A 15,265-nucleotide genomic window follows, 5' to 3' on the forward strand; every position below is an offset into this window, starting at 1 on the left:
CCTCTGTCTCCAACAGGAGCCTTCCAGCTCTTCTCTCCTTCACTCCCACTAAACATATTCTTCCACCCCATTGGACTTTCCACTCTTTATACCTCCCTATTCTTGTCTCCTAACACCACTTGCTTTCACCTCCTTTTCTACCCCTACCTACCCCTACCCATTCTGGAAACCAGAGGCAACCATTTCTACTCTAAACGCAACGATAATCCATTTTCCCTAATTTCCTCCTTTTCTGCGACAACTGTGCTAAACTCAATCCCTAGTGCACTCATTGTTTTAATCCTTCCCATCTATAGAGAGCCTAGTGAACACACAAGCAACTCATCATGCTGGGTGACCCCATTACACACTCATATGTACAACCTCAGTCAGACCAAGAACAATACTGTCCAATCCTCTTATTTGGCTCTTCACGATTTTCTGACCCTTTTCATGCTTCTCAAACTGTCAAGTTATAAAATATAAATGTCTTCAGTTCCCATTCCCTTCTACCACAATCCTTCCATATCTTCACTCAACTTTTGTTTTCCTTGTCTCCTGTTATGGTTTGCTTTTTCTTCCAATGTTAACCCCAACAATAATTTTTAGCTTTAAATATAAATCCTTCTTATGCTCTCAATTCTACTATCAGGTAGTAATTTCCCATTCTCTTAAATGACCACACTTTCCCTTCCCGTTGGGTCCTTCCTCCCAGCCAGCAGACACTCCCAAGTCTTCCTCACTAACCAACTCCTAACCAAAATGCTCTCCATCACTTTATTTCTTGCTAACTCAAGGTACAATCCCAACCCTACCTTTTATTTTCTAAATTTTAAGAAGAGTTGCCTTCATTCCTCATCTCTACTTCTTTATTGTTCATTCTCTGCTTAATCTCCTACAATTGTGTATCATACTGTAAATGAAAGTCACACCTGTAGTGTCATTTGCAAAAAACAAATAATCAAGTCAAAAAGTGGGCAGAAGACATGAATAGACACTTCTCCAAAGAAGACATACAAATCGCTAACAGACACATGAAAAAAACGTTCATCATCATTAGCCACCAGGGAAATTCCAATCAAAACCACATTGAGATACCACCTTACACCAGTTAGAATGGCCAAAATTGACAAGGCAAGAAACAACAAATGTTGGAGAGGTTGTGGAGAAAGGGGAACCCTCTTACACTGTTGGTGGGAATACAAGTTGGTACAGCCACTGTGGAAAACAGTGTGGAGGTTCCTCAAAAAGTTAAAAATAGAGCTACCCTATGACCCAGCAATTGCACTACTGGGTATTTACCCCAAAGATACAGATGTAGTGAAAAGAAGGGCCACATGCACCCCAATGTTCATAGCAACAATGTCCACAATAGCCAAACTGTGGAAGGAGCTGAGATGCCCTTCAACAGATGAATGGATAAAGAAGATGTGGTCCATATATACAAAGGAATATTACTCAGCCATCAGAAAGGATGAATACCCAACTTTTACATCAACATGTATGGAACCGGAGGAGATTATGCTAAGTGAAATAAGTCAAACAGAGAAAGACAATTATCATACGGCTTTACTTATTTGTGGAACATAAGGAATAGCATGGAGGACATTAGGAGAAGGGAGAAATGAAGGGGGGAGAAATCGGAAGGGGAGACGAACCATGAGAGACTATGGACTCTGAGAAACAAACTTTTAGAGGGGAGGGGGGTGGGGGGATGGGTTAGCCCGGTGGTGGGTATTAAGGAGGGTACGTGTGGTGATGAGCACTGGGTGTTATACGCAAACAGTGAATCATGGAACACTACATCAAAAAATAATGATGTACTGTATGGTGACTAACATAACATAGTAAAATAAAAAAAGAAACAAAAAAGAAAGTCACATCTGTGATTTGGCTTCTGCTTCTGCCACTCCACTGATAGCCTCTTAGTTTACGATCTCAATGGCCTCATCTCTGCCTTCATTGTTTTTGACCCCTCTGGCATCATTTGACACTGATACTCACCCTCTGATTGAAACATTTTCCTCCCATCACCTTGTACTCCTCTCAGCCTTTCTACTTCACTTTTAATCTCCTCTGCTGATTAATCACTGTTATTTCTCCATCAAACTCTTAACATCAATGTCCCAAAGGGTCTGCTGTTAGTCCTCTTTGCTTCTCTGCAATCTCCCTTTGTATCCCTCTCTTCTGGGGCTATCACAGGCATTCCCTTGATCTCAATTATTTTTTCCCATAGCCTTTATGTTCTGATTTATAAGATAATGTACATATTTATTTTGTTTATTAATGCCCCCCACCTCACCCCTGCTAGAATGTCAGCCCCACAAAAGAAGGGGATTTTGTCTCTTTGTTCACTGTTGTACACCAAGCACCTGGAACATAGCAAGTGCTCAATAGATTTTGTTGAATCATCACTGACATATCTAGATCTCTAAACCTAACCTCTCTCTTAAATATGCACCCCATTGCCTCCTGCTGCATCAGATTTGCTCTTCCACAGTGGTTCCTATCTCAGATCATGACCCTGCAAGCCCAGAATGTTTGAAGTCTTTTGGACTCCTTTATCTCCTCTTACCACACAGAGCCAACTGGTCATCCAATCCCGTGGATTTTAACCTCTCCAATAGCTTGCATTGCCTATGCACCCATTTTATTCATGCTCATAGCCATAGGCCATTTCTGCTCTTGCCTGAAATCTTAAAATTATTTAATAAAATTATCCTATTGTCACCAGTTGCTCCCTACCACCTATCCCTACACAATCTTGCCTGACTTATTTTCCCGAGAAAACAAATCTGATAACATTACCAGTCTCTTGAAAAGTCTACAAAGGCTGCTCTTTCAGCAGGTTTAAGTCTGAATTCCATGGCCTGACCTTAAAACTCCTCTATCATTTGCCTTCAAATCTCTTTTTCAGCTTAATATCCACTACAGTTTTTCACAGTCTCTGTGCTCTGGATATTTCTCATCTGGGCTCACGTGCCCAATGAACATAATAGAAGATTCTAAGAGAACACAGGTGAGAAGAATGGTGACCCATTTCAAGAAAATAGGACAAGACTTGCTGGACAAACGGCGTGACTTCAAACTATCTTTTAGTGAGGAATTAAGATCTGAAAATGACTCAAAATGGAACTCTAATAAAAATGTCTACTAAGTATTCTGGGATGCCTGGGTGGCTCAGTCGGTTAAATGTCTGCCTTTGGCTCAGGTCATGATCCCAGGGTCCTGGGATCAAGTCCCGCACTGGGCTCCTTGATCAGCAGGGAGCCAGCCTGCTTCTCCCTCTGCCTGCCATTCCCCCTGCCTATTCTCTCTCTGATAGATAGATATAGATAGATGATAGATAGATAGATAGATAGATAGATAGATAGATAGATAGATAGATAGATAAAATCTTTTTAAAAATGTCTATTATTCTGCCCGAGTGCCTAGATGGGGTTCTCAAAGTGGGATTGCATGAACCATCTGCATCAGAATCCTCTGGGGGTGGGCCCTGCTATCTTCATTTGTAACAAGCTTCCTAGGAGATTCACATACACATTTAAGGAAATATGCACATTTTCTATTTTTCAAGGGGGTAAAAGGAAATAACTATGTCCCATTTCCCCTAGGTAACATGGAAAGGACACTGGATTTGGAATCAGAAAAAAACAGATTTCTTAACTTAGCTCCTCACTTGCCTATGTGCTTGGGCAAGTCACTTACCACCTTTATGCAGATACAGGGGCTGGAGGAGATGACCTCTCAGGACACTTGCCACCAGAGGAGATACTGTTTCCATTGGAGCCATACCTCATCACCTCACATCCTGCAATTTCCTGCTACCACACTGAATAAGGGTGACCCTGACCAAGAACTATGAGTTAGGGAATAGCTGAGAAAGTGACTCAGATGTCAGTTTCTCAGTGTGGCCTTCCTTACTGACCTTATCTAAAAGAGCAAGTCCCTGGCCCATGCTTGCTATTCTTCTTGCCTAATTGATTTTTTTCATTGCACTTACCACTGACTTACTGTGTATTTCAGTTAGTTATCTTGTTTATTTTCTACCTTCCCCCACTGAATGGTAAGCTCCATGAGAGCAAGGATTATGTCCATTCTGTTCTGTTTACTGCTACATCATCTGCACCTCTAATAACACCTGGCATATAACAAAATATAGCCTTATTGCTCTTCTCATTCACTTGGTTCTTACACTTCCTCATCCCCTCCCTTAGTGCACTCTCTCTTCTGCCCTGGCCCCCATGCATCTCTCTGTCCTAGCTTTCTCTACAGTTTTCTCTCTCCTTCCCATTGCCTTGTACCCTGACCTCTTTATACATTTAGAGCTGTGGCAAGCAAGATGGGATAAAGTAGACATATGTGTAATGAAGGAGAATTCATGCTCATTTTCAACTTCTCAGTTTGTCCAGGTGAATTTCAGAGGAAGGAAAATTCCCTCCCTAGAACTTTATAAGATAAGTTCCTCCAGATTCTGAGATTTTTGGCAAAGTTTTTATTGTGGACTAAGGATACCTTGACCTCTGAACTTAAGTCTAAGTGATAATGCTGACGATGTTTGTAAAGAAAGCACCATGAATGCATTTATGTCATAGAAAAACAAAGAAAGTAGTGTTCAATTCACACAAAACAGTAGGCAAGGGTCCCAAAGCATGGGTTTTATTGAATTTGAACCTGACGTTACTCAGACCAGATTTTGCCTTCCTGCAAGAGAGGCTCATCCACAGGGTCACCTGGAAGCAAGATTATGAAATAGATCATATTTGTCTCTGGCTCTGCTGTACAGGAATCTTTTCCGTTCCCTCTTATCTCACGGTTGCTCATTCAAGTATTCTATTCTCTAGCCCCCAACTCAGGTGGCATTAGCCATCTTGGCCCACAGAAACACTTACAGAGGCCAAGATTTCATCCAGCTCAGTAGACCAAGGAACATGGACCACCATGTTAACAGGAATGGTAAAACATTTTTTGTCACCCAGGGCTTTCTACGAAAAAGATAATGCTCCCTCCTTTGCTATTGACCTTTTTGGTAATGCTAAGAGTAGAGGTTTTGAGCCTGCTAATGAAGAGAGGGATATCTTAGGGTGGACTTATTTTCCACATCCCTCCACTACAGCCATGGAGGCAGCTGCCTGCTCTGATATAAATAAGATGGAAGCATCTTAAAAATCTTGGAATCAAATTTAGTACACAAAGATTATAATGCCATTTAACCAGAGACTTTCCTGGGACTCAGCAAACTTGTGTGAGCCACTGGAAGAGTCCCAGGGCCTGGCAGTGTGCTCGGCAAATTTAATGAAGACACAAGCCTAAGTCTTAGAGAAGGCTGAACCTTTTACACAAATGTTGTCTGATACAGTGGAAAGCAACTGCTAAGGATTTGATTTCAAACTGTAGGACAAAAGGAGAAGAAATAGCAATTCCAAGATAGAGATTTATATTTTCACCTAAAATGAATTAAACACTATCCTTTCCTCTCTGTTGGATCCCAAGCAAATTTCAGGCCTTTCAAGACCCGACCAAAGCTATATTTCAAGCTCACTATAACCAATGAGTATCTTCCCTCTCAGCCTCCCAGAAGATTCTCCTTTCAGGAGCTTAGCAGCAAGCAATTACCTTTAAAAGGGAAACCCTTGTGGCTGGTCAGTTTTTACTCTGTTGGTTGAGGAGTTAACCTTTGACCCTTTGTTTAACTTCCATCTTAGAGAGGTTGACAGACCAGGTCACTAAAATGGGAGAAGGGAAACTTGTAACTCTCCATTCACAAAGACTGGTGAGGGGAAAAAAATGGCTGATGTAAGTCTTAAGGATTCTTGAACTTTCTGGTCTCTCTGTCTCCCTGTCCCTTACCCAACTGGGCTGGTTGCAAGTCAGTTTAACAAATAATTATTAAGGTGTCAACTATATATCAGACACTTTGCTAGATGCCGTTCTTGTCATCTACCTATCCAACCAACCAACCAATATTTGAGTACCTACAATAGCAATGCAATGTATTAGCTGCTAGACAAAGCAAGCATGGTCCCGACCCTTCATGTGGATTATAATCAAATGGGGGCACTTCTGCTGGAAGCAGAAGAATCTGACTAATCAGTATTATATATTGAGGGCTTACTGTATGCTATGTACTGAGCCAGTTACCATATATATGTTATCTGTTTTAAGCCACACAATAACCTAGCAAGGAAGCTCTTATTACCCTCATGTTACAGATGAAGAAAATGAGGCTCATAGAGGTAAAATAACTTGTTCAAGATCATGCACCTACAAAGTTGCAGAGCTGACATTTAAACACATGGCTATCTGATTCCAAAACCTATGCTCTTTCCAGGACACCCTCTTGCCTGTAGATAGGTAGTTAAGAGAGCAACCAGAATTTCCCATCTATATGGATCGTCTTAGTCAGTTTGTGCTGCTATAACAGAATGCCACTGATTGAGTGACTTAAACATTTCTCAGTTCTGGAATTCAAGATTAAGGTGCTGGCAGATTCAATGTCTGGTGAGAGCCCACTTCCTGGTTCATAGATGGCTGTATTCTTGCTGTGTCCTCATAGAGGAAGCGGGTAGAGAGCTCTCTGGGACTTCTTTTATAAAGGCACTCATCCTATTCATGAAGGATCCTCACCCTCATGACCTAATCACATCCCAAAGGCCCCACCTCTTAATACCATCACATTGGGAGTTAGGATTTCAACATGTGAAGTTTGGGGGCACATAAATATTCAGTCCACAACATTCCACCCTTTGCCTCCCAAAATGCATGTCCTTCTTACATACAAAATACATGCATTCCATCCCAACAGCCCCACAAGTCTTAACTTGTTCCAGCATCAACTCTAAAGTTTAAGTCCAAAGTCTCATCTAAATAGCTAAATCAGATATGGATGGGACTTGAGCTGGGATTCATCCTGAGGCAAATTCTTCTTCAGCTGTGAACCTGTGAAATCAAGGAAGCTCTGTGCTTCCAAAATACAATATTAAGACAGGCATAGGATAGACAAGGGACAAACAGGAAAGAAGAAAGGGATAATGGGTCTCAGGTAAGTCCACAGCCTAACAGGGCAAACAACATTAAATCTTAAGGCTCAAGAATGACCCTCTTTGGCTTGATGTTCTACCTTGCAGACCCACTAGGGTAGCAACAGCACCCACACAACAAGGAAGTTTGGTTCTACGGCAGCTCTCTGCCTGGGCCCCACCCACATAGCACCTCTGCAAGAGCCTGCAACTCTGACAGGCTGGGGTTTCACACCCACATCTCTCCCAGGTTGGGAGTCCTGTGCCTGTGGCTCCCCTGGCCTGAGTCTTGACCTTGCCCTTTGAAACCTAAGTACAGGCAGCCATGTCTCCTGGGCTGTGCACTCTGGGCCCGCCATGTGAATGGCAGCCCTGATGATCTCTCAACCACCTTCAGGGTCATTCTTCCATGGTCTTGCAGAATAGTGTCTAGTGTCTATTGAGATGGCTGGTCCATACTGATTGCCTTATCAAATGCTTGCTTGACCACACCATTAGTGTTCTCATTTTTGCAATATGGGTAAGCTGAGAATTTTCCAAATCTTTTAAGTTCTGCTTAGCATTTTTGCTTAACAATTCCATCTTTAAGTCATTTCTCTCACATTTTGCTATAAGCAGTCAGGAGAAGCCAAGCTGCTCCTTTAACATTTTGCTCAGAAATTTCCTCAGCTTAAATATGCAATTTCATAGCTCACAAGGACCACCTTCCACAAAACACTAGAACATGAACACAATTCAGCCAAGTTCTTTGCTACTTTATAACAAGGATAGCCTTTTCTTCATTTTCCAATAACTTGTTCCTCATTTCCATCTTAGACCTCATCAGAATAACTTACACCATCCGTGAAATCATGAGCCTACAAGAAGCCATTGAGTCAAAAGAGGAGAGGTCCATAGGCCACTGCAATGAGCTCTTCACCACTTGAGTTGAAGACTTCAGGTACTCTCATCACTGAGACCAAGATTCTTACTTATTTGTAGACAGATTATGGCCTAGGCATAATGTAAGACGCGAACAAGATGGCACCTCTCCAACCAGGATTTTGTGACCACAACACTGCTCCGCCAATGGTTCTGGGCTCCAGAACAAATACTTACCCATACATACATCCAGGACCCTTCCAACCTTAGTTGCTTTGCTCCAAATGTCTCCTAGTCTGGAAGGTTCTTTCTCTATCTCTCTCTGTACTTACAAAAATCTGACCCTTCCACTGAAACTCAACTAAAACTATACCTTTTCCAAGATTACTTCCTTGACAATTTCAGTCAAAATCAATCCCTCTCAGGGCACCTGGGTGACTCAGTCAGCTAAGTGTCTGCCTTCGGCTCAGGTCATGATCTCTAGGTCCTGGGATGGAGCCCCACATGGGGCTCCCAGCTCAGCGGGGAGTCTGCTTCTCCCTCTCCCTCTGCTTGTGCTCTGTCTCTCTCTCTCTCTCAAATGAATAAATAAAAGCTTTTAAAAATTGTTAGAAAAGAAAAAAAATCAATCCCTCTCTCATTTCCTCATAAACCTATAGCCCAGTGTCAGAGCCAGCTTTTTATCTGAATTTGGTTCAATAGGTATTTTTTCCTCTGTGAGAGTGTGAGCTCCTAGAAGTCTTGTTCTCTGTCTCCCTCCCAGTATCCAACACAGGATGTATCAAATGCTCTGCTAAATATCAAATGCTTATAGAATCACATGTGACTGCATAATCAAAAATTAAAATCTATTCTTTCTAAGCTACAGTCCTCCACCCCCACCCCTCACCAGGACCCTGGTACCTGAGAGTTGGGGAGGCAGAAAATAGTAAAAAAAAAAAAAAAAAAAAAAAAAAAAAAAAATCTTTGGCTTTGGCATCAGACCAACCTGGACTCAAATCCAGCACTGCATCTTCCTAGCTGTGTAAACCTAGGCAAATAATTTCGCTCTCTGAGCCTTGGTTTTCCTTGTCTATACAACGGGAATAACAACCCTCACAAAATTATTGAAAGGCATAAACGAGGTAGATCTGTATATGTGTGAGCCCTACACTGCACAAACTTTAGTTTCTCTTCCTCTTTTATGGTAGGCAAAGGCTCAATACGGGAAAAACAAGCATTAAGCCAGGCTATCAAGTGTTGTCAATCCACAGTGGTCAAATGAACTGATATTGACGGGGCCCCTACTATTTTCCTAGCACTCTAGTAAGTTCTGTGAGGGAGACAAGAAAAAGCTCTGCCCTCAGAGAGCTAGAAATGTAGAGGCAAGAAAATCATGAGAGACACACATTAAGAACCGCAGAAGACATATGCCAAGAGACCCAAAGGTAAATAGGCAATAAATAAATAGGCAACTAAATGGCCTTTGAAGAACAGGCTGGAACATAGTGGAAGAAAGAAGGGAATGTGGCCTGACAGTCAGAAGAAATGACCTGTGCTCAAATGTGGGGGTGGGGGTAGGCTCAACGGGGTTGGAGGACAGCCAGACACTAAGTCGGGATCCCTTGGAGGTCAGGCGAGAGGCGCAGGGGGAGAGTGCGCGCAGGATGGTGGAGGGTCTTGAGCGCCAGACTAAGAGTAGTATTGCTAGTCACTGGCCAAGAGCAGTGGGGTGGGGTTGCCTTACTGGAAACCTGATTTCTAATTTGGGAAACCTTCCTGCTGAGGCAGGAAGGTATATTGCCCCACACGTATAGAAAGAGGCCACTTTCCAGAAGCAGCCAGGACCACTGTGCTTTGGGAAGGAGGCTGGGAGGTTAGTTCTCTAGCGTCAGCCTCCAGAGTCAAGGAGTCTCCAGGGCCCTTTGTGTCTGAGAGCAGTGATAGGCGGCCCTTCCCCCACTGCAGCTGCCCTTGCAGCGTGCTGGGGACTGACTCCCCCAGAAGTACAACAAAGCTGCCCCGGAGAATCCAATGCGGACAGGCACCGGCAAGGCTGGCCTCTCTCCTCCCCCACCCAGCCCCGGGCTGCACATCTCACACTGCACCCCCAGAACGGCTCGCTGGCCATCACTCTAGGGCCAGGCTGCCTGCTCCCCTCATTTGCCTGGGGTGGGGGCGGGAGTCACGCTGATTGGCTTCCAGCTGGCTTTGCAGAGCTCTAACAATAATAAAGATGGGGCTCTTTACCAGTGAGGTCATGAATTGAAGAGTAGAAGCGGGGACAAGCTTTGCACAGCACTATGGGCCCCCCCACCACCTGCTGGGCAGGAAAGTTTTCTTCGGCAGGGAAGAGGAGTGGTGAATGGGGCCAGGCCAGGTGGTGGGGTGGTTTGCTCTGGGAGGCTGGCTGGAATGAGTGCAGCATTGTGAGCCTCTGGCTCTGCGTGGGCAGCAACAAAGTAGCGGGGACCCCTTATCAGGTGAACTCAAGTGCCCATCAGCTCACTCCAGCAACTGCTGCCCCTCCTCCCCCAGGCGCCTCCAGGCTGTTTATTTTGTTAGAAAAGGGGAATCTGCATTTCAGCTCATTTGCATTCTTTGGTCCCAAACAAAACCATATTAAAGTGCCTTGAAGAGCTGGCTAACTGGGAAGGCTGCTTGCCTTGGGGGGGAGAAAAAAGTCCTTACATTGAAAAGGAATCAATGTAGTATTCTATTTTCTTGCCAAGTACAATGCATGCATTAGGAAAAAAAAAATCTCCCATTCATTCTGATCGGCAAGCCTGAATGTGATGGTTAGGAACTTAGCATCTCTTTCAACAGCCTTCAGATAGATTATTTTCTGTTTTCTTACTTTTTCCCAACTTGTTCTGAGACCTGTAAATGTCAGTAGAGGACGAAAGAAAGTAAAGGAGGGGGCGGCAGCTTCAGCGGCCGCCTGGTATCCCTCAAGAAGCATGGATGCAGTTCCTTTTCTTACTTGGGAAACAGATGGTGTTTTATGCTTAACACAATCAGCACCGGCTCTCTATCTGTGCCCCTAACCTTCCCCACCTGTGTGAAACCTAATCAGCACCTAATGAACATACTTGGAGCTGTCTGGATGGAATTAGTCCCAGTAGGAGCCGGCCTTCAGGTACCAGGCACTCTCTTAAAGCGGTGTAGCTGCAAAAGACAAGAAATCTTTACATCAGGGCTAATTAAATAAAGGTCTGCCTCTGCTAAATACGCGTCGTTCCCTCCCCCGCAACAAGTAGACGACACTCAGGGTATCACATTGTTAAGCTAATGCTGACCCCTCTTCACTGCAAGGATGGGCAAAGGTTTGTATTTTGAATTTCCTCTAAACCCATGAGACATCAGATGCCTTTTCAGTCATTCCTGCTCTTGGTGTGGGCTGCTTTCCTTGGATCACACTCTCCTTTGTACAAAATTATGCACACCGGTCATGGCAACATTCAGGCCAAAGTTGCCAAAGGGCTTCCCACCACCACCTTCCCTTCCACAAAGCTACGATTTTGTCCCAAGGGAATGAAGAGAGGACTTAGCCCGAGTTCTTGCTTAACCACACACACACATAACCTATGTGTGTTAGCAAACTGTTATTGACACATTTGGAACATTACAAAGAACTACAACAAGTTAGAGGCTTCTGGGTAATGTGTGAATCACAAGGAAGAAATCCACCATTTTCTGGACAAAAGCTGTTCCTTTTGATGACATAACAAGGTCAATAGGTCATGGTAGCTCCATTACCTCACCTTGAGTTGAACCCTTCTGATGACATACCAAAGTATAAATCACCATGGATTAGCTAGAATGCTCCTCCTCTCACCCCACCCCCATGTCCTTAGAGTTTCTAAGGAATGGGGACCCACAGACTCTGTTCTTACTGTCCCTTCATCTCCCTGCAGATTTCAGTAAAGGATCATGCTAGTTAGTGCTCCTCACTTAACCAACCGTGCGATCAGCAAGAGCCTTATGTTCTGTCCCCCAGGCTCATTTCCTTGTCCTGGCTTGGACTTCTATCAGTCTCTCAACCTGGGAGCCAGCAAACTATAGCCCTCGGAACAAATCCTGGCTGCTGCCTGTTTTTGTGAATAAAGTTTTATTAGAACACAGCCATGCCTATTTGTTTATATATAGCCATGGCTGCTTTCCCACTACAATAGTGAAGTCAAGTAGTTGTGACAGACATCTTACAGCCCGCAAAACTTCAATACTTATCTAGCCCTTTACGGGAAGAGTTTGCTGACCTCTGTTCTAAGGCTCTGTATTATAGAACGCTAGTTGGGCTACGTTATTCTTACTCTGGAGCTGGTTTATTTGCATTTTGAAGGTTTGGTGGTTACTGGTCTTTATCTAAACTTGCCTCAGCACCTTTTTACCTTCCATTCACAATGGGGGGGGCACTTAAAAATGAAGCAGTGCCTATTTCCCATCTGCATTAACCAGATCCACAAGAAACTACGATTCACTTCTAGAAGAAAGTGCAGGAGGGGAAGACACTCCAGAGGACACCAAATGAGTAATAACAAGGGTAGGAGCCCCCTGAGAGAACCTGACTCAAAACACACCACTTTGTTATTGGCCCTGAAACAGCCCCCAGAAACCTCAATATTCCTTTTGGCCCCAGCCTCAGCTAGCAAGGCCTTAAAAAGCACTCCCTGAAAATTGTTCCCCATTTCTTCTTGTGTGTTCCTCAATGGTGGAAAGAAAGCGACACAACTATATTGCATTTCTAAACATGATCAAGCTCTGGGAAAGAACCTGCAATAACTGAACGTCACTGGGAAATAGATTTAAACACATTTCAGCAACAGAGCAAGCTATATTTCCAAGCCAGGAAGAATTTGTACCCTGCACTTAAGTCTTTGGCTACTTGGTAACTTTAAAACACTATTAGAAGCTTCTATCAATATGGAAATGATTGTTTAAAAAAATCAGAAAAATAATCATGACAACAAAGCTACTTGTTCTCTATAATATCAAAGACAATAATTATAAAAACTTAAATTACTATATGCCAGCCACTCTTCCAATTACTTTATATACATCACCTCATGTAGTCTTCACAATTCTCTGAGGTTTTTATAATTTTTATTTTTACTTTTTAAAAAATTGAATTTAGGTTTTTATTTATTTTTATTCCCATATTACAGCTGGAAAAAAAAAAACAACAAAACACCTGACTCAGATAGAGGTTAAGTAACCTGCCCAAGGTCCCAACAGCCAGTAAGTGGTTGACCTGGGATGAAAATATCACCTACCCTGACCCTCCCACCGAACCAGGAGCTTACGTGCCTCAAGTTCTCCTTCTGATAATAGTAATGGATTTGCCTGAAACATCCACACTCTCAGACCTGCTTCTCTAGTGTCCACCAGCAAATGTTATGTCTCTCTGGGTCCCTGAAATAGAGAAAAGCTACGCAATTCTGCCTGGATTCCAGCCCATGGGCTTTTTCACGAACTGCCTTGAGCAGAGGCACAGGAGAGGGCTGCCTGTGCCGATGAGCATCTGAGAGCTCCCCACCGCTGAAACAGTCCCCCACCTCCACTGGTGCGGTACTGTCTTTCACATTAGTCCTCTGGCAAGGGAGGGAGCAGTTAGAAGGCTGCTGCCGTAGTCCGGGAGGGACACAATGAGGACTTTAATGGTGGCAGAGGTGATGGAGAGGAGGGGCAGAACCAAGATGTTATAGGAACTGACATGACATCATAACGGTATTGGCGAGAATGGGCTTAACTGCTGGAACAAGTAAACTTGATCCCATGGAAATGTCCTTCCTGCTCACCTCACAGTCCTGGGCCCTCAGCCCTCCTCCATGCAGGGTACCATGCTGGCAGCAACTCTGCCACCTTCCATATGTGGGTTCCCAGGTAACCCAGGGGCCATCTCTATTCCAGCCAGCTGAACGGCCACTTCCCTGAAGCCAAATACCGTTCTACTAAGAGAAGTATCGGCTTTAATAAATGGTTGTTCATCAGCCATGTATTCTTCAGGCACCACGCTCTTGTCTGAGTTCTCATAATACTCTGAACATACCTCTCCCATAACAGTTATTACACCACAATGAAATCGTACATTTACCTGTTGCCCCGCTCAAGAGTGAGTCCTTTGAGGGTCAACATCATGTCTTATATTCATCTCGATGCAGCTCATGCCTAGTACTGTGCTGGGTACACAGTCAATGCTCAGTAAGTATCAGGTGAAAATGACTGAGTGAGTAAACAAACACACGAAGGCATCTCTCTCTCCCAGCCCTCCACGGTACATGGTACCCATGGCCTCATCATCTACTCAGTATAAAAATATTAGCCTTTCTAGGATCTACATTTATATTGTATAAACTAGCCCACAGTGCAACCGGGTACAAGTCAATTCATGATAAATTGAAAAGGGGACTAATAGTCTACCCATGGCCTTTCCCAACTTCCTGACTACTCATATTTGAAAACTGAAAGGCTTTGACCGATAGAAATACTGACGCTGTCCAGCAAGCAATCCTGTGGAGGGTGTAAAGCCAAACCTCCCCTGGATTTGGTTATTGTACTGGGAATAATTGAATAGTTTAAAACATGTCTGCCTTGTGACTTGGCCAGCCTTTATATTCTAACAATGGAAACTCACGTATGCGTCTAGGGAGTCATTTATGCACTGGAGTGCCATATAAGAAACCCGATTGCATATAATGAAGTGTATAATACACATAAACTTTTAATGAAGAGTAAAAGCATTGCCAGGCCACTCCAGGAGCAGCCCTTGGCTCATACCTTCCCTTGAGATCCCCTACAGAAGGGAAGGGTGAACCCAGCTGTTCTACTCCTGCGGAAACAGGAGGACCCAGGCCAGCTGCCGACGGTACAGCAGTAGGAAATGAGAGCGCAAGGCAGGGGACTGAACTGCACTGAATGGAGCGGGCTCAGCCACTGGGCAGTCAGCAATAACAGCCTCAGGCGTCCAGCCTGATTTCCCCCAGCAAGAAAACCAGGCCAGCAATTGCAGGCTTCAAGGTGGCTGTGTGGTATTATGTTTAAGTATTTGGGTTATCGAGTCAAGTAGATCAGGATTTACATCCTGGCCCTACCGCTTACAAACTATGTGACCTTGGGCAAGTCACCTTACATCTCGGAATCTCAGTCTGTACAATGGAAGCAATAATACTCCCTCCCTCCTACGGTGATTATGAGGATTCAATGAGGTAATGCAAATGAAAGTGCCTAGGCTATTACTAAGAGCTCAAGAAATGCTAGCTGCTGTCATTTTCATTATCAGAATCCAGGGTCATGAATATTTACCCTTATGTTTTCTTCTAAGGATTTTATTATAGCTTTAGCTGTTATGTATAAGCCTTTGATCCATTTTGAGTTCATTTTTGTATATGGTGTAAAGTAAGAGTCCAACTTTATTCTTTTGCATGTGG

The sequence above is a fragment of the Halichoerus grypus genome, chromosome X (genome assembly GCF_964656455.1).
Source record: "Halichoerus grypus chromosome X, mHalGry1.hap1.1, whole genome shotgun sequence".
NCBI classification, from domain to species: Eukaryota; Metazoa; Chordata; class Mammalia; order Carnivora; family Phocidae; genus Halichoerus; species Halichoerus grypus.